General features: G+C 41.2%; 2 pseudogenes; one reads left to right on the top strand and one right to left on the bottom strand.

Moving 5' to 3' along the window:
• Window positions 1-5,042: 5,042 nt before the first annotated feature.
• LOC134729168 (fascin-like) lies at window positions 5,043-6,792 on the bottom strand (annotated as a pseudogene).
• LOC134729044 (heterogeneous nuclear ribonucleoprotein L-like) lies at window positions 6,721-12,198 on the top strand (annotated as a pseudogene).
• Window positions 12,199-22,593: the final 10,395 nt, after the last annotated feature.

Below are 22,593 nucleotides of genomic sequence, written 5' to 3'. Positions count from 1 at the left end.
CTTCATGATTGGTGATATAATAGTATCATCACCCCAGGGAAGGATATTTCTGTGAAATTAAGTGATATAGTTCTATCTGAGTAGGAATATTGTACCTGAAAAATCCTGCTAATAAATATAGGTCTTATTTTGATATTTTGGAATTTTATAGGGAATTAAATATAATAAAATCATGCATCCGACTGAGGTCAGACATCTGAGAAAAACAGGTCAGTCAAATCCTGATTCCTGTGAAATTTACCAAGGGGCCTTTAAAATGGCCAAACGTTAAAGTATCTAGCACGATGCTTGAAATATAATCTGTGGAAATACACTAAACTAAAATGACCTTGTCCGGTCTCATGGCTTCAAATACCAGCCCCATGCTAATGATCAAATTTTCTATGCATTCAAAACTCCTGAACTCAGATTTAGATATCTAACATCTCTACTGGTTTCTTCACCTTACTGTTTCCCACAGCAAACTTCTTTCTTTTCTTAATCCATTTCCCCCCACCTTTTCCATCATATTCAACGTAATTAAATAGGGATGTTTGGCTCAGGCTATGAAATTTGACTCACATTCCATGTCAAATTCATCACCAAATCCTGTCAACTCTACTTCAAAGATATTTTCAAAATATGACCACCTCTTACCAGTACCACTCTAGTTCAAATCATCCTATCTCTTTCCTAGGTGACTGCAATAACATCTCACTACCTAGATCTACCCTTTGTCCTATAGTCAATTCTTATCTCAGCAGACAGCAGACTATTAAAGCTGTGAACCATATCGGCCTCCATTTCAAGTGTCTTCAGTGGCTTCCATTTCACCTCCAGTAAAATAGAAATCTCCACAATGACATCTAAGACTCTCCATGGTTGGTCCCCTTCTTGCCTTACAACTAAAAACTCTTCTACCATTTCCACTCTATTTACTCTGCTGTAGCAGGGAGACCTATTTGCTGTCCCTTAAACAAAGCAGATGTCTTTCTCCTCTGCTCTTTGCATTTGCTGGTCCTATTACTGGGAGTGTTCTTTTTCCCATCCTCTTGATGACTTCCCTCATCTCCTTCAAGTCCTTGATGGAATGTTCTTACACAGTGAGGACTTCCCTGGCAACCATATTTAAAACAGAATCTTCAGTCCCATGTCCAGCACTCTTTATGCACCTTCCCTGTTTTATAATAGTTTGAGAAAATGAGTAAGTGTTTTGGGGACACAGCACTTACTATCATCTGACATAATGAGGCATAAAACTGTATTTCTTAATTATTTTATGTATTTGTTTGCCTTCCATCATAACTAAGCATTTAGTAGAGATTGTCTATTTTATTCACAATGGTATTCCTAATTCCTTAAAAGTGTTTGGTATAAAACAAACATACGTTGAGCATTTGTTGAATAAAAGAATTATATGTAAAATTATGTTCAGGCATTATTCAAGGGGAAAACTCTTAGTGTCCAAACAAATTTATTTGGATACCTGGTAAATTATACTATAACTAATTTGGGAAATAAATTTGTTCCTCTTATGTCAATTGAGGGAAGCTTTGGCAAGAGCATTCTGCTTCATCTCCAAGTCTTTTTCTTCAAAGCCTATTGTTATTTTTTTCAAATCTGACAACCCTATGAGACCCACCCAGCTGAAGATTAGCTGGGATGCCCAGTTCCTGTTCTCACTGTGGGGCACCAGATTTTCTGGGCAAGCAGTGTGATAAAGCAATGAGATGGGGTGAGGTTACAGGCATCAGCCCATTCTAGGCTTTGCTCTTCAACACATACTGTCCTCCTGAGCCAGGACGCAGACCATGGCTACTTTTGCCCCTGCATGTCTGTTCTGATTTCTTTCTTCATATGGGATGTCTCACTATTCTTCTGCTTTTAATATGGAGCTTCAGTCTCTAAGCTAAAAGGCCAAGTACAGATTCACCTGCCAACGAAGCTCTTTAAATTATCTCTTCTTTCTCAGGACTCATTGGCTGTAAGTCCATGGAGCAAAAAGAGAATTTGCTACTTTTCAATGACATTGTTTTAGTTGAGTTGTGTTTAACTAACTTGTTGAATGAACGGACACTGTACATTCTCCCTGTAAAATAACAGTGTGTTTTCTATTATGCCTATGTAAGTCTGTTGCCTCAAATTGACGTTATGTTGTTAACTTATCTACCAGACAGTTTATTTAGGTTGTATTCAAGTTGGTCTTTTGTGACATAACTAAAATCAGTGATGTGATTATAATAGAGTGGTGCTATTTATGTAAAAATATCTGGGTCTTGAAAAGATTAGAAAAAGCTAAGCTGATTACTAGGAGGGCTAAGCAATGTAAATTTTTAAGAAAAAATTACAAAATTAGAATAAGAATAGCAAAAATTTAATAAGCTAAAAGGTGTTTGCACTTCAATTACTTTTTTTGTTCTACTTTAAACAAGTAAAAATTTAGAATTATAATTGACTTCTTATGATCATAATTTATACAAAGAAGACAATGTATAGAAACTCCAGTTAGTAGAATAATAATCAAAGGGTCCTGGACTTGTATCAAAATATTGGCCAAATAATTTACATTTCTGGTTTTTTTTAACCCCATGATCCTCCTCCTTAACTCACTTTTCAGATTAACTATCAAAAAACTGGTCTCAATTATATTTGAATAGAAGTTTTCTACTCTATTGTTCTCTAACTTGACCATGTTCAGTACCCTTAATTAAAATATATAATTCTTTAGTAAATAGTTTTCTTAGATGTTTTCTTTCTAACTGGTTAGATGAAAGCTACCCAATAATGGTCAGGTTGAATAGTCGTGGGGTAGGCTCAGTGTTGGTCTGTGGAACGCTGCTGTAGGTCTCCACAAACCTAAGACACAGAGACGCACCCTTAGAATTATCTACTTAACAGTAGAACTGTGACTGAACCTGAGGCTTGCCTGACTCCATACTTCTTGGTGTTATTCACAGCACCACAGCCTAATTTTGCTTGTTTCTTTATTTGAAGAAATCTTGAAAAAGAATTGCATTCTTTGATTTTTCTAGTTAATTAAAAATTTCATTGGAATCAGCAATATCTTACTGTGATGGCAATTGTATCTCCTAAAAAATCACAGTGGAGATAGATTTGGAATAAATATATCCAAATATTTAAGTAGTACATTCTCAAATATCTGAATAGTATATTCTATAAATTTTGTCTGCAGGCTTAGAAATAACCTTAATATAATGTTAATAAAAATCAAACTAGCTATTCAAAATATACTCGTGGCATTGGCTATTTGGGGGTAATTTTCAGCAACCATCAACGTCTGTATTCATATATTTATGTGATGGTATTGTTATTTCTGCAGTCTTGGTCAACAAAATTTACTCATGTTTGATATAATTTCCACATACCCATAGCATGTCTTTGGAAGTAATGCAGTGCTTGAAATTTAAGGAAAAAAATATCTGGTTAGGATTCCAAAATGTAAATCATTGAATAAAATAGTGCCATTTACTTTTAAGATGAGGACAGTATTTTGATGGGAGGACATAGGTGATTTTGTGAACAACAAAATAATCTTGAAGCCACATACATATGGTAAATGTTTACACTTAGGACTATGTGGGAATGGCAGCAGTCATTTCTAATAAATAACCTGTGAAAATCAATAGGTCAGTTCCAAAAACACCTCCTGCTTGTTCATGGCATAAAGCCAAAGCTCCACTATATGAATATTACATATGCTTTTGACAAAACATCTAGTCTTACACCAGACACAATATTCTAGTTTCCTGAAGAGGTAACTTTATTAAAGCATGTGCTAAATAAACTATAAGATTCATATTAGAAACTTTAGTCCTATAGCTGTTTCTATTTATTTGGAGTTGAAAAAAATGGCATTATTGTACATGTACCTGCTTCATAGTTAAAAAAAAAAAAAAAGGAAGGGGGCAAAATAAATAAATCACACTCTCAAAGCATCAAGGAAATTTATAGTGGAATTATGAATCATATCATTGCAGGGTCATTTTCCTTTATATCATGATATCATATGAGACCAATGTCAAATGGAATAGGTAAAAAATGGACAAAAAGTTTTTTTTTGGGGGGGAGCTGCAGACTGAGTTATTTTATTTCACTATTTCCAGTTTGAAGCTACTATCATGGGCGTTTGGAGTTATACAAATGACACTTACAAAAAATAAAAGACCAAGACACCCAGAGTGAGATGCATGTCGGGGACGGGGGAGGCTGGCAGCAGGGGGACCCTGGCGGCTCACCCCAGGGCTCCCCGAGGGGGCGACGCCTGGCTTCATCCACCCAGGAGGCCCAGGAAGCACCAATCACAGCGGGGGCTCTGGCCCAGGCATCCGCAGCCCAGGCCCAGGGCTGGGGCTGGACGGGAAGGACGGAAAGAGGGGGCTGAGATGCACCCCCTGGGGAGGGTGCTGAGACGCCCCACCCAGATCACTCACTACTACAGCCAGGCTTGCCTGGGACGCCTCCAGTAATAATATTTCATTAAAAAAAAAAATACTGATTTGGTCATTTTCTGCTTCCAGTCAGGCTAGGGTGAAAGGAAAGAGACAGGAGGAAGACGGCCCCCACACCCCTACCCCCCCCCCACCACCACCCTGGCAGAACATGCAGCGGGCAGACCCTGTGGCCGTCACACCCTGCCGCTCCAGGGAAGGGAGCCAGGCTGAGCCTCTGCCACGTGGGAGAGGGGCTGTTTCCAGCCACCACCCAAAAAAACACCGAGGCTCAGTCCTCGCCCACCTGACGGCTACCCTTCCCAAGCAGGGGTTTCGGGACAGTGCACCAGGGAGGGCCACTGACAGGCTTGGGACACGTGCCCAGCTCCTGGGGGGCTGGGAGGTGGTGGCTGGGAGGGGCAAGAGATTCCAGTTACTCTACACGCCCAGGGCTCCCAGCCCTCAACCGTCCCTTAGCCGCTTCCAGAGAAATAAGGCTCAGAGCCGTCTGAGGTCAGAAGAAAGAGGTGCCAGACTCGCCCCGTGGCAGACAAGAGGGCAGGGGCATCTGAAATCCCTCCCAGGGCCAGGCCGCAGCCGCTGACCCGAGGGGAGTAGGGAACCAGGGCGGAGGGGAGACTGGGGAGTCCATAGGGGCGACAGGTGGGGGCACCGTTTTCTCTGGGGTTTCCAGTTTGAAAGGCAAGGGGGCTTGCCTCCCGCCCCGGGGAGCCCACCTGGAGGAGAAGGGGTTAGCAGGGAGGGTTGGAAGGAGCCGCCACGTGGGCAGGAACCGGGAAGGACGGGCGGGCCCTAGTACTCCCAGAGCGAGGCGGGGTGCACGGTCTCCGCCGAGGCCTTTAGGACCCCTGCGTGGTCGCCCTTCAGGTAGCGCCCGTCCATCTTGATGGCCTCCTTGTTGTAGTCGCAGAACTCGAAGAAGTCCACAGGAGTGTCGCCGCTGCTGGTGACCGCGGAGTCACTGCCCACCGTCCAGTATTTGCCTGTGGAGTCTTTGATGTTGTAGGTACCATTGTTGAACTCCAGCTGGAAGACGTCATAGCTGCAGCGGTTGGCGTCCAGGGTGCCCCTGACCTTGCGGCAGCCGATGAAGCCGTGCTCCCCGCGCAACACGATGATGGCGCGGTTGATGAACTTCATGAGGAAGAGCTCTGAGTCCCCTGCTGTCTCCACCGAGGCGGCCAGCTGCCCATTCTTCTTAGATGTCACAAACTTGCCATTGGACGCCCGCAGTGTGATGCGCCGGTCACGCCGCTCAATGTGGAAGTAGCAGCTGGCATTCTTGGTGGAGGCGGTGGACTGCACGCCCCCAGTGGCCGTCAGCGTCCAGTACTTGCCCCTGTGGGTACAGAAGGCACACTTGTTGTTGTCGCGGTCGATCTCCAGCTGGAAGGTCTCCTGGTCGGTCTCCTCGTCCTGATTGGCAGACAGGTCCATACCCTGGCGCGTGGACACATTCCTCCCGTTGGCCGCCTGCAGCACGACCTGGGCGCAGCTCTGCTCCAGGGCAAAGAGCTCGTCCTTGCCCACCTTGGTGGCCTTGCCCGCCTTGAGCGTGCCGCTGGGCCCCGACGGCGCCAGGTAACGGCCCTCGCAGTCGCGGAAGGCCACCTTGCCGGAGCGGAACTGCAGCGTGTAGCCAGTGGCCGGCTCGGGGCGCGCCACCAGGCGCCTGTCATGGCGCAGGAAGCGGTGGTCCGCGGTCTGCACGCTGCAGCGCTGGTCCTGGAAGGCGAGGGTGACGAGCGAGTCGACGCCCCAGGGCACGTCGCGGTCCACTGCGATCTCGTCGGCCGGCGGCGCGCTCAGGTGCGCCTAGCGCTTAGGGGTGACGCTGTAGATGTTGACCTGAGGGTGCATGGCGATGTGCACGCTCCACTTCTCGGCGGGGGACACCGTCTGCGCGAAGCACGGCAGGCGGTCCTCCGTGCCGCCGAAGTAGCGCCGGTGCCCCTCGGACTGCAGCGACCAGCGGCCGTCGTCGTGCGCCACGGTGAGGAAGCGGCAGTCGGGACCGGGCACCTCGCGCTCGCAGGTCACATTGCCGTCCTTGTCCGCCGCCAGGTAGCGGCCCAGGTGGCTGCGCAGGCACACGGCCGCGCTGCCCGCCTAGTCAGGGGGCTGCTCCAGCGTCCAGATCTGCTTCTTCTTCAGGCTGCTGGCCGACGCGTTAACCTTGAACCCGAACGCCTCCGCCCTCAGGTACTTGTTGCCGCAGTTGATGAGGCCGAACCGGATCTGCACCGCCTCGGCTGTGCCGTTGGCGGTCATGGTGGCGGTGGACGGGAGGCCGCGGCGCGGCCCCGGGAGGTGGGTGGCGGGTCCTCGCGGCGGCGCCCCTGCTCCTTTGTTCGGCGGCCGGGGCGCGCACGCACCTCCCGCAGCGCTCCACCAAAACGTTTTAAAATCATTTCAGTTAACAGATTTAAACAGAGTTTAGCTATGAAGCAATGAGTAATGGAATACAAACTAGTGAAAAAGATGAACAACTAGGGATTAAATGTTGAGGAAAATTGTTTTCTAATGAATTAATTTTGAATCGATAAGAGACAAAGAATAGGGACTTTTAAATATACAACTTTGGTGACAAAGTATTTGTCTATAAAAGTTTCTTATGTCTAGTGCCTTCCTTACCTCCCCAATATTATTTTATAACTCTCTGATAATTTCTAAAAGATACATATGAGATATTCATACCTTAAAAAGTCACCAATATTTTGAACTAGTATCAAAAATAAAGAAGTATTTGACATAGGTTTATTTACTGGTTTTTACATAAATAAAATACAAATATAAATCACAACAGCAAAGATAATAATTAAAAACTGCGTACTCACCTTAGGGTTTTTAAATCAGCTAATTGTTTTTCTTCTACACAAATAGCTAAAAATGTACAGTGAATAAAAATGTACTTAATTTCTCCTTCTTTTTCTATATTTTGATTGGCTAGTGAACTGTCAAAAAGTGATGATGCTGAATTTTTGCTATTTTCTCTCTAAAGTGATGTTCTGAAAGAAATATATATATAATTTGCGGTTGTGAAGAAGCCCTTTTTTTAGTGCTAATTTATTTCCTTTGCGTACTTTGCAGTGGACATACATGTTAAAAATTTAACAGAAAGAAGAGGATAAAATAATCATGACATGAAGCCCTTTTAGAAATTAGCAATGTTCTCTATTAATAATGGTGTGATGATATGCCACTCCATGAGCTCTTGAACCAAGTTATTCATTATTTCTCTGCCACATGGAAGCAGGATATTTGGTCTTTGTCCTAGCTCAATGCAATGCCTATGGTTTTGTTACAGAAACCTTAATTTTGCCTGCTTTTAAGTAAAGCAGTTTTTATGCAAACTTCTCAGAGGGCAGCCAGATAACTTTCAAGCACATTTGAAACACCAGAGGTGACTCTGCCAAGTGCCCCAGAGAAAAATTCAAACTATGATAAAGACACTTCTTCAACCCATCTTTCTAAAGTTGCTGACTCTACAGGTTTATTATAAGCATTAGACGAAACCAGTTAGAGGCATGTGTCAAAGCTTGAATGTGCAGCTCCAGGTTAGAATGTCAGCTTTTCCTTTGGGTTACTGAAGAAGGAGAAAAGCCATTATCCATGCATGAAACAATAATATGGCCAATCAAATGGAAGGCATACATTTGGTAATCCAATCCCAATATTTGCCATTTGCTTTAGTGGGGCTTAAATAGGTCACTTAAGTGGTTTATGCTCCACCTTCTAGAAGTGAGCAGAAAAATATTTTAAATTAATGGTTATTTTACCATCAGCATTTTTTTAAAATTGAAAATGGAACACCGGTTTTATAACTAGTTTCTTCATTTTATTATTTAATGAGGTGGCTAGCCTTGATTTGAAAGGTTTTTTTTAACATGACTAGCTTTCTGACACTCTAATGCCCATTTTCTAAGACTTCTGTGCTGTAAGCTATCTTAAAGGGTAAGTGGTATGTCTTTAAATTCTGATTTTAGAGGAATTCCTAAGTTCTCATTACTTTCACATATTATTTTATCTACTGTGGAATGATAACTTTGTTAACATGAAGCTTTTCAAGCTGTCACTGTATTCCATCGGGTATTTCCGTTGGTTCATCAAAGTGAAATGAAATGAAAATGCAGGAAAAACAAATGAATAGAACACAATTAAGAGTAATTCATTTTGGCCAGGTACGGTGGCTCATGCCTGTACTACCAGCAGTTTGGGAGCTCCGGAGTTGCAGACCAGCCTGGCCAACCTGGTGAAACCCCGTCTCTACTAAAAATACAAAATGTAGCCAGGCGTCATGGTGCACGCCTTCTGGTACTGGAAGGCTGAGGCAGGAGAATCACTTGAACCTGGGAGGTGGAGGTTGCAGTGAGCCGAGATCATGCCACTGCACTCCAGCCTGGGCAACAGAGCGAGATTCCCTCTCAGAAAAAAAAGACTAATTCATTGAAACACCAGTTTGTAAAGCATCAGGGATGCTTTTCTCTTGTTAACTATAACATTGTTGTTGAAAACTCTGCTAAAATTTCACATTCTTTTTTTAAAAAGGTAAATGAATTTTAATAACGTATTATGCATAAAAATTATTTAAAGTTGACATTAATATAAAACTTATTGAGCTACTTTAAAGTTTTTTTCGCTTCCTTTTTAAACTTTTAGGTTTGGGGGTACAAGTGCAGGTTTGTTACATAGGTAAACTTTTGTCATGGGGGTTTGTGGTACAGATTATTTCATCATCCACGTATTGAGCCTAGCACCCATTAGTTATTTTCCCTGATGATCTCCCTTCTCTCTGCCTCCTCTCTCTGAAAGTCCCCAGTGTGTGTTGTTCCCCTCTGTGTGTCCATGTGAGTTCTCATCATTTAGCTCCCACTTACAAGTGAGAACATGCGGTGTTTTTCTCTTCCTATGTTAGTTTGCTAAGGATAATAGCCTCCAGCTCCATCCATGTCCCTGCAAAAGATATGGTCTCTGTTCTTTTTTATGGCTGCATAGTATTCCATGGCATATATGTACCACATTTTCTTGATCCAGTGTGTTACTGATTGCCATTTTGGTTGGTTCCATGTCTTTGCTATTGTGAATAGTGCTGCAGTGTACATATGCATGCATGTGTCTTTATAATAGAATGATTTATATTCCTTTAAGTATATACCCAGTAATGGGATTGCAGGGTCAAATGCTATTTCTGTCTTTAGGCTTTTGAGGAATTGCCACACTGTCTTCCACAATGGATGAACTAACTTACACTCCCACTAACAGTGTATAAGCATTCCTTTTTCTTCACAACTTCACCAGCATCTGTTATTTTTTGACTTTTTAGTAATAGCCATTCTGGTTGGTGTAAGATGGTATCTCATTGTAGTCTTGATTTGTATTTCTCTAATTATCATGAACAGACAGTTTTGAAATTTTTACAATCTTATGAAGACAAATGAATACAGAATTTTCTGAGCTGGGGTACAAATGGCTTTTCTGGGGCAAGATTATAGAGATTAACAAAATGAGATTGGGAGAAATTGAGCTACATTATTGTCAAATTTAGCTTGCTGGGAGTAAAAAACAAAAAAACCAACAAAACTGAAGTCTTGCACTTATTAATAACTATTTCTGGCTTCCTTCCCTCTGCTAAACATGGATTGTCGGATTTCTCTCTGTGAGTTGTCCTCATCCACTACTAGAGTCAGTCAATGGCCCTACACTGTATTCCCTGGCAATGATTTTGCAATGAGTTTCGTTCAGGTTCTTAACACTTTAAGATAACGTCAACATTTTTCCTTAACTTCTCTCTGCTTCCAATGTCTTCCATTTCTAATCCGCCCTGCACACAGAACATTTTATTTATCCTTCTTAAATACAGAAACTACTCTCAATTGTCTACAGGATAAAGCACCAACCTTTTAAACTTTACCAAACTAACTTGGAAAAATAATTTCCTGGGAGAAGCGGCGTCGGCGGCTGGAGCAGAGGCAGCAGCCGGACGAGCAGCAGAGGCTGTCGGGAGCGATGAAGATGGCGGCGGGGGGCGGCAGAGGCGGCGGTGGCGGCTACTAAGGCGGCGGCAGTGAGGGCGGCGGTGCCCCTAAGCGGCTCAAGACTGGCAACGCCGGCGACCAGCACGGAGGCGGCGGCGGTGGCGGTGGAGGAGGCGGGGCGGCGGGGCGGCGGGGCGGCGGGGCGGCGGGGCGGCGGGGCGGCGGGGCGGCGGGGCGGCGGGAGCGGCGGCGGGGAGAACTACCATGACCTGCACAAAACCCCTGCCTCCCCAGTTGTCCACATCAGGGGCCCGATTGACGATGTGGTGGAAGCTGACCTTGTGGAGGCCTTGCAGGAGTTTGCACCCATCAGCTATGGGGTGGTAATGCCTAAAAAGAGACAAGCATTGGTGGAGTTTGAAGATGTGTTGGGGGCTTGCAACGCCGTGAGCTACGCAGCCGACAACCAAATATACATTGCCGGTCACCCAGCTTTTGTCAACTACTCTACCAGCCAGAAGATCTCCCTCCCCGGGGACTCCGATGACTCCCTGAGCGTGAACAGTGTGCTTCTCTTTACCATCCTGAACCCCATTTATTCGATCACCGCGGATGTTCTTTACACTATCTGTAATCCTTGTGGCCCTGTCCAGAGAATTATCATTTTCAAGAAGAATGGAGTTAAGGCGATGGTGGAATCTGACTCTGTTCAAAGTGCCCAGCGGGCCAAGGCCTCTCTCAATGGGGCTGGTATCTATTCTGGCTGTTGCACTCTGAAGATGGAATACGCAAAGCCTACACGCTTGAATGTGTTCAAGAATGATCAGGATACTTGGGACTACACAAACCCCAATCTCAGTGGACAAGGTGACCCTGGCAGCAACCCCAACAAACGCCAGAGGCAGCCCCCTCTCCTGGGAGATCACCCCACAGAATATGGAGGGCCCCACGGTGGGTACCACAGCCATTACCATGATGAGGGCTACGGGCCCCCCCGACCTCACTACGAAGGGAGAAGGATGGGTCCACCAGTCGGGGGTCACTGTCGGGGCCCAAGTCGCTACGGCCCCCAGTATGGGACCCCCCCCCACCCCCTCCCCCACCACCCGAGTATGGCCCTCACGCCGACAGCCCTGTGCTCATGGTCTATGGCTTGCATCAATCTAAGATGAACTGTGACCTAGTCTTCAATGTCTTCTGCTTGTATGGCAATGTGGAGAAGGTGAAATTCATGAAAAGCAAGCCGGGGGCGCCATGGTGGAGATGGCTGATGGCTACACTGTGGACCGGGTCATTACCCACCTCAACAACAACTTCATGTTTGGGCAGAAGCTGAATGTCTGTGTCTCCAAGCAGCCAGCCATCATGCCCGGTCAGTCACACGGGTTGGAAGATGGGTCTTGCAGTTGCAAAGACTTCAGTGAATCCCGGAACAATCGGTTCTCCACCACAGAGCAGGCAGCCAAGAACCGCATCCAGCACCCCAGCAACATGCTGCACTTCTTCAACGCCCCGCTGGAGGCGACCGAGGAGAACTTCTTTGAGATCTATGATGAGCTGGGAGTGAAGCGGCCATCTTCTGTGAAAGTATTCTCAGGCAAAAGTGAGCGCAGCTCCTCTGGACTGCTGGAATGGGAATCCAAGAGCGATGCCCTGGAGACTCCGGGCTTCCTGAACCATTACCAGATGAAAAACCCAATGGTCCATACCCTTGCACTCTGAAGTTGTGTTTCTCCACCGCTCAGCACGCCTTCTAATTAGGTGCCTAGGAAGAGTCCCATCTGAGCAGGAAGGTATTTCTCTTTCCTTTATGCCATTTTTTGGTTTTTGTTTTTGTTATTTGCAAAAGATCTTGTATTCCTTTTTTTTTTTTTTTTTTTAATGCTAGGTTCGTAGAGGCTTAACCTTAATGGAAACGCTGGAAGTCTGCAGGGGGAGGGAGAGGGGAACTGATATCTCCCAAGATTAACCTTCACTTTAAAAAAATTATTGTACATGTGATTTGTTTTTTTTCCTGTTCATACATTTGTGCTGCCCATCTACTCCTGGCACATTTCAATAAAATTGTTTGGAAAATAAACACAGCACTTGCTGGGAAAAAAAAAAAAAGAAAAGAAAAACAATTTCCAATATTTGTTGTCTCAAAGATACTAGAATATACTGATTTATAGCTACTTATTTTTTCCAAACAAATTAGTCCACTATGAATAACCTCCACAGTCTCTTTTTGTTGTTGTTGTTATCTATCTGAATTCTGCCCATTTAAGGTAAACTGATGTCTATAATTACTCCTGCTCAAGAACTTCTAGAGCCTTCTAACATCTGGTAACCAATTCCGTCTTTAAAGTACCTACTACCATGATTTCAGTTTTCTTGACTGTATCCTAACAGAAAAAAATAGTACAAAGGGGTCACAAATGCAGAAGAAAAGCTGGAAAGATAGAATGATTAATATTCACAAATTTTAGAGTAATAGATGGATAGTTTTATTGTAATTGGAAGTGTGGAGGATTTCTGTGAATTGGTATACTTTTTTTTATACTTTAAGTTCTAGGGTACATGTGCACAACGTGCAGGTTTGTTACATATGTATACATGTGCCATGTTGGTGTGCTGCACCCATTAACTTGTCATTTACATTAGATATGTCTCCTAATGCTATCCCTCCCCCCTCCCCCCACCCCACAACAGGCCCCTGTGTGTGATGTTCCCCTTCCTGTGTCCATGTGTTCTCATTGTTCAATTCCCACCTATGAGTGAGAACATGCAGTGTTTGGTTTTTTGTCCTTGCAATAGCTTGCTGAGAATGATGGTTTCCAGCTTCATCCATGTCCCTACAAAGGACATGAACTCATCCTTTTTATGGCTGCATAGTATTCCATGGTGTATATGTGCCACATTTTCTTCTTTTTTTTTTTTTTTTACCTAATTTCACAATTTATTATAAAACTACCATAAAAGCCTGATGGGATTTTGATTTGTATTGTGTATATATCAATTTCAGGAGAAATGATACCTTACAATCCAGCAATATGTTCTATACCTGCGTTTATCTATATCTTTTTTTATATATATATATATTTTTATTATACTTTAAGTTCCAGGGTACCTGTGCACAACATGCAGGTTTGTTACATATGTATACATGTGCCATGTTGGTGTGCTGCACCCATTAACTCGTCATTTACATTAGGTATATCTCGTAATGCTATCCCTCCCCCCTCCCCCCACCCCACAACAGGTGCCGGTGTGTGATGTTCCCCTTCCTGTGTCCAAGTGTTCTCATTGTTCAATTCCCACCTATGAGTGAGAACATGTGGTGTTTGGTTTTTGTCCTTGCGAAAGTTTGCTCAGAATGATGGTTTCCAGCTTCATCCATGTCCCTACAAAGGACATGAACTCATCATTTTTTATGGCTGCATAGTATTCCATGATGTATATGTGCCACATTTTCTTAATCCAGTCTATCATTGATGGACATTTGCGTTGGTTTCAAGTCTTTACTATTGTGAATAGTGCCGCAATAAACATACGTGTGCATGTGTCTTTATAGCAGCATGATTTATAATCCTTTGCATATATACCCAGTAATTGGATGGCTGGGTCAAATGGTATTTCTAGTTCTAGATCCTTGAGGAATAGCCACACTGTCTTCCACAATGGTTGAACTAGTTTACACTCCCACCAACAGTGTAAAAGTGTCCCTATTTCTCCACATCCTCTCCAGTGCCTGTTGTTTCCTGACTTTTTAATGATCACCGTTCTAACTGGTGTGAGATGGTATCTCATTGTGGTTCTGATTTGCATTTCTCTGATGGCCAGTGATGATGAGCATTTTTTCATGTGTCTGTTGGCTGCATAAATGTTTTCTTTTGAGAAGTGTCTGTTCATATCCTCCACCCACTTTTTGATGGGGTTGTTTGTTTTTTTCTTGTAAGTTTGTTTGAGTTCTTTGTAAATTCTGGATATTAGCCCTTTGTCAGATGAGTAGATTGCAAAAATTTTCTTCCATTCTGTAGGTTGCCTGTTCACTCTGTAGGTTGCCTGTTCACTCTGATGGTAGTTTCTTTTGCTGTGCAGAAGCTCTTTAGTTTAATTAGACCTCATTTTTCTATTTTGGCTTCTGTTGCCATTGCTTTTGGTGTTTTAGACGTGAAGTCCTTGCCCATGCCTATGTCCTGAATGGTATTGCCTAGGTTTTCTTCTAGGGTTTTTATGGTTTTAGGTCTAACATTTAAGTCTTTGATCGATCTTGAATTAATGTTTGTATAAGGTGTAAGGAAGAGATCCAGTTTCAGCTTTGTACATATGGCTAGCCAGTTTTCCCAGCACCATTTATTAAATAGGGAATCCTTTCTCCATTTCTTGTTTTTGTCAGGTTTGTCAAAGATCAGATGGTTGTAGATGTGTGGTATTATTTCTGAGGGCTCTGTTCTGTTCCATTGGTCTATATCTCTGTTTTGGTACCAGTAGCATGCTGTTTTGGTTACTGTAGCCTTGTAGTATAGTTTGAAGTCAGGTAGTGTGATGCCTCCAGCTTTGTTCTTTTTGCTTAGGATTGTCTTGGCAATGTGGGCTATTTTTGGTTCCGTATGAACTTTAAAGTAGTTTTTTCCAATTCTGTGAAGAAAGTCATTGGTAGCTTGATGGGGATGGCATTGAATCTATAAATTACCTTGGGCAATATGGCCATTTTCACAATATTGATTCTTCCTATCCATGAGCATGGAGTGCTCTTCCATTTGTTTGTGTCCTCTTTTATTTCATTGAGCAGTGGTTTGTAGTTCTCCTTGAAGAGGTCCTTCACATCCCTTGTAAGTTGGATTCCTAGGTATTTTATTCTCTTTGAAGCAATTGTGAATGGGAGTCCACTCATGATTTGGCTCTCTGTTTGTCTGTTATTGGTGGATAAGAATGCTTGTGATTTCTGCACATTGATTTTGTATCCTGAGACTTTGCTGAAGTTGCTTATCAACTTAAGGAGATTTTGGACTGAGATGATGGGGTTTTCTAGATATACAATCATGTCATCTGCAAACAGGGACAATTTGACTTCCTCTTTTCCTAGTTGAATACCCTTTATTTCCTTCTCCTGCCTGATTGCCCTGGCCAGAACTTCCAACACTATGTTGAATAGGAGTGGTGAGAGAGGGCATCCCTATCTTGTGCCAGTTTTCAAAGGGAATGCTTCCAGTTTTTGCTCATTCAGCATAATATTGGCTGTGGGTTTGTCATAAATAGCTCTTATTATTTTGAGATACGTCCCATCAATACCTAATGTATGGAGGGTTTTTAGCATGAAGGGCTGTTGAATTTTGTCAAAGGCCTTTTCTGCATCTATTGAGATAATCATGTGGTTTTTGTCTTTGGTTCTGTTTCTATGTTGGATTACATTTATTGATTTGCGTGTGTTGAACCAGCCTTGCATCCCAGGGATGAAGCCCACTCGATCATGGTGGATAAGCTTTTTGATGTCCTGCTGGATTCGGTTTGCCAGTATTTTATTGAGGATTTTTGCATCAATGTTCATCAAGGATATTGGTCTAAAATTCTCTTTTTTGTGTGTGTCTCTGCCAGGCTTTGGTATCAGGATGATGCTGGCCTTATAAAATGATTTAGGGAGGATTCCCTCTTTTTCTATTGATTGAAATAGTTTCAGAAGGAATAGTACCAGCTCCTCCTTGTACCTCTGGTAGAATTCGACTGTGAATCCTTCTGGTCCTGGACTTTTTTTGGTTGGTAAGCTGTTAACTGTTGCCTCAATTTTAGAGCCTGTCATTGATCTATTGAGGGATTCAACTTCTTCTTGGTTTAGTCTTGGGAGGGTGTATGTGTCCAGGAATTTATCCACTTCTTCTAGATTTTCTACTTTATTTGCGTAGAGGTGTTTATAATATTCTCTGATGGTAGTTTGTATTTCTGTGGGATTGGTGGTGATATCCCCTTTATCATTTTTTATTGTGTCTATTTGATTCTTCTCTCTTTTCTTCTCTATTAGTATACTTTTAAAGCATTATTTCAGTGAATCCATGGCTGAGCACCTACTCTAATCTAGGTGCTGCCATCAGCCATAACAAGAAGAATAAACCGTGGATTACAAGGCCTTCCCTTCAAGGTTGGTCTTGTTTATTTCTGAATGTCTTTACAGAGAACTCAGTTCTGATTTTGCAGAGTTTTATGTTACATGCTTAGGACAGAAAATAGGGACTAGGGAAGCTCTGAGATTTCTAGCATGTCTGTTGAATAAATAATACTATTTTTTCAACTTTCTTACTGCTTTCATCTTAGGATCTACAGCACTCTGAAATACTAGTCAAACCTCAGAATACCCCTGTGCTATGCTTATGGGTGATCTTTTTCTGAGATTTACTAAGGGGAAAATCTGATGGATCGTAGATCGCCAGGCAAGTTCCCCAGAAGATGCAGATCAGACCAAGGAGGAGCCTTTTTGCTGCAACAGGTAGTCACGTTACTGCTTCAGGACTGCAAGTTGGAATAAATGAAAATGTGTTCATGTATGTGGCCTTAAAAATGTCACACAGAATTTGAAAAGCGAGAGCTTATCCTTAGAAAAAGGCTAAAAGCTGGTAGACACGAGATAGGACTGGACACTTGGAGAACAGGCTGATATCTTCTTAAATGCTGGGCAGACCTTAAAAAAAAATTCTATGGTCTGTTTTTGCTAACTAGACCCTAAATACTCTTCTTAGTAACATCCCCACATGGAAATAACCATCAGTCTCAGATGGAAAGAATGAGAAATCATCTAAATAGAGATGCAGAAAAGATTTAGCAGGATGAAAAGAACTGAACAGCACGGAGAGATGGGTGATATATAGTTCCGGAATTATACATTCAAAACATAAGCTGGTGAGACATTTAGAGAAAGCACTTTTGCACGCATTTGTCTTCAGCCCTCTGCCACGGAAGTCCTCTAGCCCATGAAGAAAAGCAATGTTTCAGGACAACCAAGGGTTCTTTGAATCATCTCCTGTGTTCCTGTGGGACTTCCCTACCCTTTGGATCCCTCACATTGCTCACTGCTCTGTGTCTCAAGCCTCATCTCTTTGACATCCATATGGATTAGCTTTCTGGCTCCCAGTCTAGCTCCATTTCCTTGATTCTGACAACTTTACACATAGGTATGCTGCCATTTACATTCCACATGGCTCCTCACACATGTGTACAACATCCATTTAATTCATTTCGTTATAATGCTGAAATTCAGTGAGTTCCAACCATATGCTAAGGACTGTGCTAGGTGCTGGAAATTGGTAGTGAGCAACACACTGATTTTTAGAAGCGTGTATGTTGAGGAGAGGGACTAAAATATTAAAAATTATTTAAACAAAAATTATTGATATAAATGTCATGTAGAAAAACGTAGAATATGTGATGGCAAATAAGAAAGCTCCTTGTCTAGGGCTTCAGGTACATTGTCCCAGAGGTGTCACCTCTAGACTAAAGCCTATGGCTATTGAATATGAGGGGACATGGGGTGGAATAGAGTGGCAAGGACTCCTGGGTACGTGCCTTGTGTGAAATTCTGAGTTAGGAAGGATCTGTTGTCTCTGAGGAATGAGCGTAGGCTAATGCCACTGGAGCAGATTAAGCATGAGGTAGGAAGGCTTCGTCTTGCTTTCCAAGGCGACAAATGCCTGGATAGCAGAAAGGAAAATGAAGGAAAGGAAATGCATTCAACTGCTGATTGGGACCTGGGGACAATTAGGTTGAGGGTGCGAGGAAAGTGAGATGGCCAGCATGGCTCCATGTTTCTAGATGAAGAAAGGCCATCTGGGCAGCATCTGCCTGATGTTGGCCAAGCCTATGATATGCAGCAAACAGGTGCCCAGTTTCATCTGTCAAGAATAATATAAATGTAGCAACACTGTTCCCCTTATCACATATTTGTGAAAGTAAGAGTGTGTGTGTGTGTGTGTGTGTGTGTGTAAGGTGTGGAAGTCAAGAAAAGGCTGCTATCATGCTCTCTGGGTAGTTTTTGAGAGGGGAGGAAAGACCCAGGAAATAAAATGTAAATGAGATGCATAATCATGGTGAAATTTAAAAATAGAGTAAGAAGTAACCATGAATTAGATCCTTAAGGCAGAATGTTCTGGAAGAACATGGAGAGGATAAACAGCTTAGCTGAGTTCTTGATTACATACAGAAGTGAAACCCTTGCATATATACAAAATTGTATTAATATAAGAAGTCTTTGGTATGATTGAAGTCAAGACATTAAACTTCCTGAGCATATATGGAGTCATTATTTGAAATTTTTGTACATTCAAATTATAGTTTTATCAATTTTCTGGATACAGTTTTATTGAAATGAAAACAAACTTAAAATGTGGGAATATTGCCTGGAAAGTAGAATCAAATATGCAATACATTTCTAGAAATTAACAAATGTTTTCATTTACACTATAAGCAATTATTGATGTATAACCATGAATCTTTTCAGTTGTTTTCTGATCTTATAAACACTTCAAATAGTATTTATTTTTAAACTTTTTAATTGATTCAAAATTAATCTCAATAATTATAACAATTTTTGGATAAAGTTTATGTAATCATTGTTATTATCAAAAATGTAAAAAATCCAACTATATAAGGTTAAACCTTTACGGAAGACCACAAACTTATTCAAGCATATTTTTCCTTTGCCAAAAATATTTATCCCTTAATCTCAAACAAAAGATTATAGAGCTAAGTAGCACCTTTCTATGAAAAGAAAAATAACAATGATAACAATGAAAATAAAAATCAGGACTTAAGCTAAGAAAGAATGGAAAACCTTAAGGAATATAACAGTGACAGGCAGTTTTAGCATTAATTATGCAATCTCTTATTTAAAGTTAAACATAGCTATGAAAAAACTGAAACATTTTCTCGCTGAATGTGATATGCCAGCTGAATAGTGAGAAGGTTTGGCTTCTGAATAGCTTAAACTTAGCCTGGAAATGCAGATTGTCGGTATTTTCTCTGCCCTCCAAAATGGTGATAATGAAATCTTTCAGTCTTCCCATTTCCGTTATACGTAAATATGATAAAACAAGAACATGAAAATATGTTTTCAGTGCCTTGGGATGATGCATTTGAACACAGAGTCTTCATACAATCATCATATTGTCAGAACTTCTACAATGACAGTAGTCAATACTGAGAGCAAAAGGAATCCCAAAATTCTTCCATAACGAAATGTCTTATTAGCAAAGATTTATCTAACAGTTTCAAAGTATTTTATAGTCTAAAAATCACGTACATTCACACATATGTATTATTTGAATAAATGCCTAAGAAAATGAAACCAAAGTTTAAAGAAAACACATTTTTAAATTTTAAAGCAAAGATCATTTATTGCTCTAACTCAAATGTTAAATGCCTCTTAAGTGTGTCTATGATTCATGGGCAAAGCAGACATTATTCCTGACGGATTTTATTTCTTGGCAATTTTTGCTCACTTGAAATCCCTAGAAAATACACCCACCAGGTTAACAACAATTTTAGAATAACTTATGAATTGGCTTTTAGGTAAAGTTTCTGAATATTCATTGTTGAGCTACCTCCTGTTCCACACATAAATTATGATATAAATTGTTCTAAATGTAATATATATTATTGTTACATGTGATCAAGTGTCACACATGTCCCCAAATACCTGTTCACCTCATCCGCATGGCTGAATGGCAGAAGTTTTAGAGCAACTGCCCCAAAGCAGCAATGTCAGCCATCTTCTCCAATCTTCCCTACATTTCTCGCAGCTCTCTCATAGATGACAATATGCTCTTCGCCAAGATCCATCCTTTCTTAATTATATGGAAAACCTCAATTTCATAACCCATGAACAGAAAGGGGAAAATCTCTCATTCTTTTACTCTCTACAGTGCCAAATATACTGTTTGATTTTTCACTTTCTGCCTCTCTGACCCTGTTTTCCTGTGTATTTTTCTTTCTCTTCTCTCTTTTTTAGTGATCAGGTAATTACCTCTGGTCCATACTGTGGCCTCTTTTCCACAGTTTTATTTTGAAAGTGCTCTCTGCATTATCAATTCCTCTCCCTCTCTAGATTACACCAATTCTCTATTTTTTAGTAGCTTCATTTTGGAAACACCAACAGTGGCATTTTTATGAACACAGTACATTTTCATACACACACACATACATGCACACACACACACACACATACATACACACCTCTGTTAAAGACCTTGAAACCCAGAAAATTCTAAAAAAGTAGATCAGAGATGTACTTCCTTTCAACAAATTCAAATTTGGCCAAAAATATCTTTTTGTGAATACTTTATAAATGTATATCCTCATCTATTGAAAATCATGCATAATGTTTCCAATTGTGTTGAAATGCTTCAGTATAGGGTAGCATTTTTTCCTGTTTTCACTTAAGAACTGAATAGAACCCAATGCTGAGAAGGAGTAACAAATGAGATCCCTTCCTGAAGCAACTATGAGGGTAATATAAAGTCCACAATATAGCTCCTTTTTGAAATATGATTAACCATTGAATTACACTAATCTCTTTGTAAAACCCGGCATTATGGTAGCATGTGCAGTATTGGAAATAGAGTTTTTAGTCCAAATGTCAAATGATAAATTATAAATGCTGAACACTAATGTTCTCCCTCCAAATTGCATTAAAAGTGCTCTGCAGCATAGGAAATGGAAATTTTAATTCACTAGTCTACTTATAACTTCAAGTTAATCTTCTTATACAATTGTCTGTCTTGGATGGGGAATATCACACACCAGGGCCTGTCATGGGGTTGGGGGAGGGGAGAGGGATAGCATTAGGAGATATACCTAATGTAGATGACGAGTTAATGAGTGCAGCACACCAACATGGCACATGTATATGTATGTCACAAACCTGCACGTTGTGCACATGTACCCTAGAACTTAAAGTATAATAAAAAAATTAAAAATATATTATTTACAATATCATAAAAATAAAATACCTACAAATAGAGAAAAAATTATCTGTCTTACAAAGTATATTTACACATCAGTTTACTAAACTGAAATTAGAACATTTGTAAGAATTGATATAAGTATAAAAATATTGATTATGTATAATTAGCATTTTTATTATTGATAGCATTTTTTAAATTAGAAGAAAAAACAAGGTTTATTATATCACGAAAAGCCAGCAGAAACATGCAATTGCGATATTATATCCTTAAATATTCACGGATGTCTTGTTTCCATTTTATTTACCCCAGTTTCTTAACGTAGTAATCTTGAATTCAGCAAATATTTATATATGGTGGCTATGTATCATTTACAATACATAGTAAAAATCACTGATAACTTGAATGAAGTATTGCAGGAAGTATCCTAAAGAACACTAGGAAAAAAAATCTATCATTAATATATTGAAAATTACAAAAGAAAATCCATCCCTGTTATGCTAATATAATGAAATTTGTTCTTTGTAATTTCCTAGAAGTAGATGGATAAAGTAATTTACAAGTTTTGGGTTATTATGTTATTTAACTTATTTTTTTTTTATTTATTCTATTTTTAAATTTTTTTGAGACGGAGGCTCTCTCTGTTGCCAGGCTGGAGTGAAGACTATTTATGATCTTGGCTCACTGCAACCTCTGCCTCCCGGGTTCAAGCGATTCTCTTGCCTCAGCCTCCCAAGTAGCTGGGACTACAGGCGTACGTCACCACGCCCAGCTAATTTTTGTATTTTTAGTAGAGACAGGGTTTCACTATGTCAGCCAGGATAGTCTCGATCTCTTGACCTTGTGATCCGCCTGCCTCAGCCTCCCAGAGTGAACTTATTTTTTCAATGTGAAGCAATCTAACATATAGAAAAGGGAAGCATATAATATGCTTTTCACTCACATTCTAGTGATGCCTTCTCATTTTCAACAGAGCAATACTTGGAATTTTATATGATTGGGCATTTGCACTTTATAGCAACAAACTGATCAGTTGGTGGGGTGCCGAGATAATATGTGCTAATATTTCATTTATACCGTACTTAGGAGGAAAATTATTGGAGACATGTCAGCTTATCTGTGTAATACATTCAGGGTCAGAATACAAAAATCACAAGTACACATAAGGCATTTAGCATAAGCTTCCTGACCTAGCTTTGAAGTGTTACAACATAGATTATTTGCCTCCAATTCAAAATGTCT

The sequence above is a fragment of the Pan paniscus genome, chromosome 16 (genome assembly GCF_029289425.2).
Source record: "Pan paniscus chromosome 16, NHGRI_mPanPan1-v2.0_pri, whole genome shotgun sequence".
NCBI lineage: Eukaryota > Metazoa > Chordata > Mammalia > Primates > Hominidae > Pan > Pan paniscus.
Note: the sequence above shows the minus strand (reverse complement) of the source record. Positions and strands in the feature narration are given on the sequence as shown.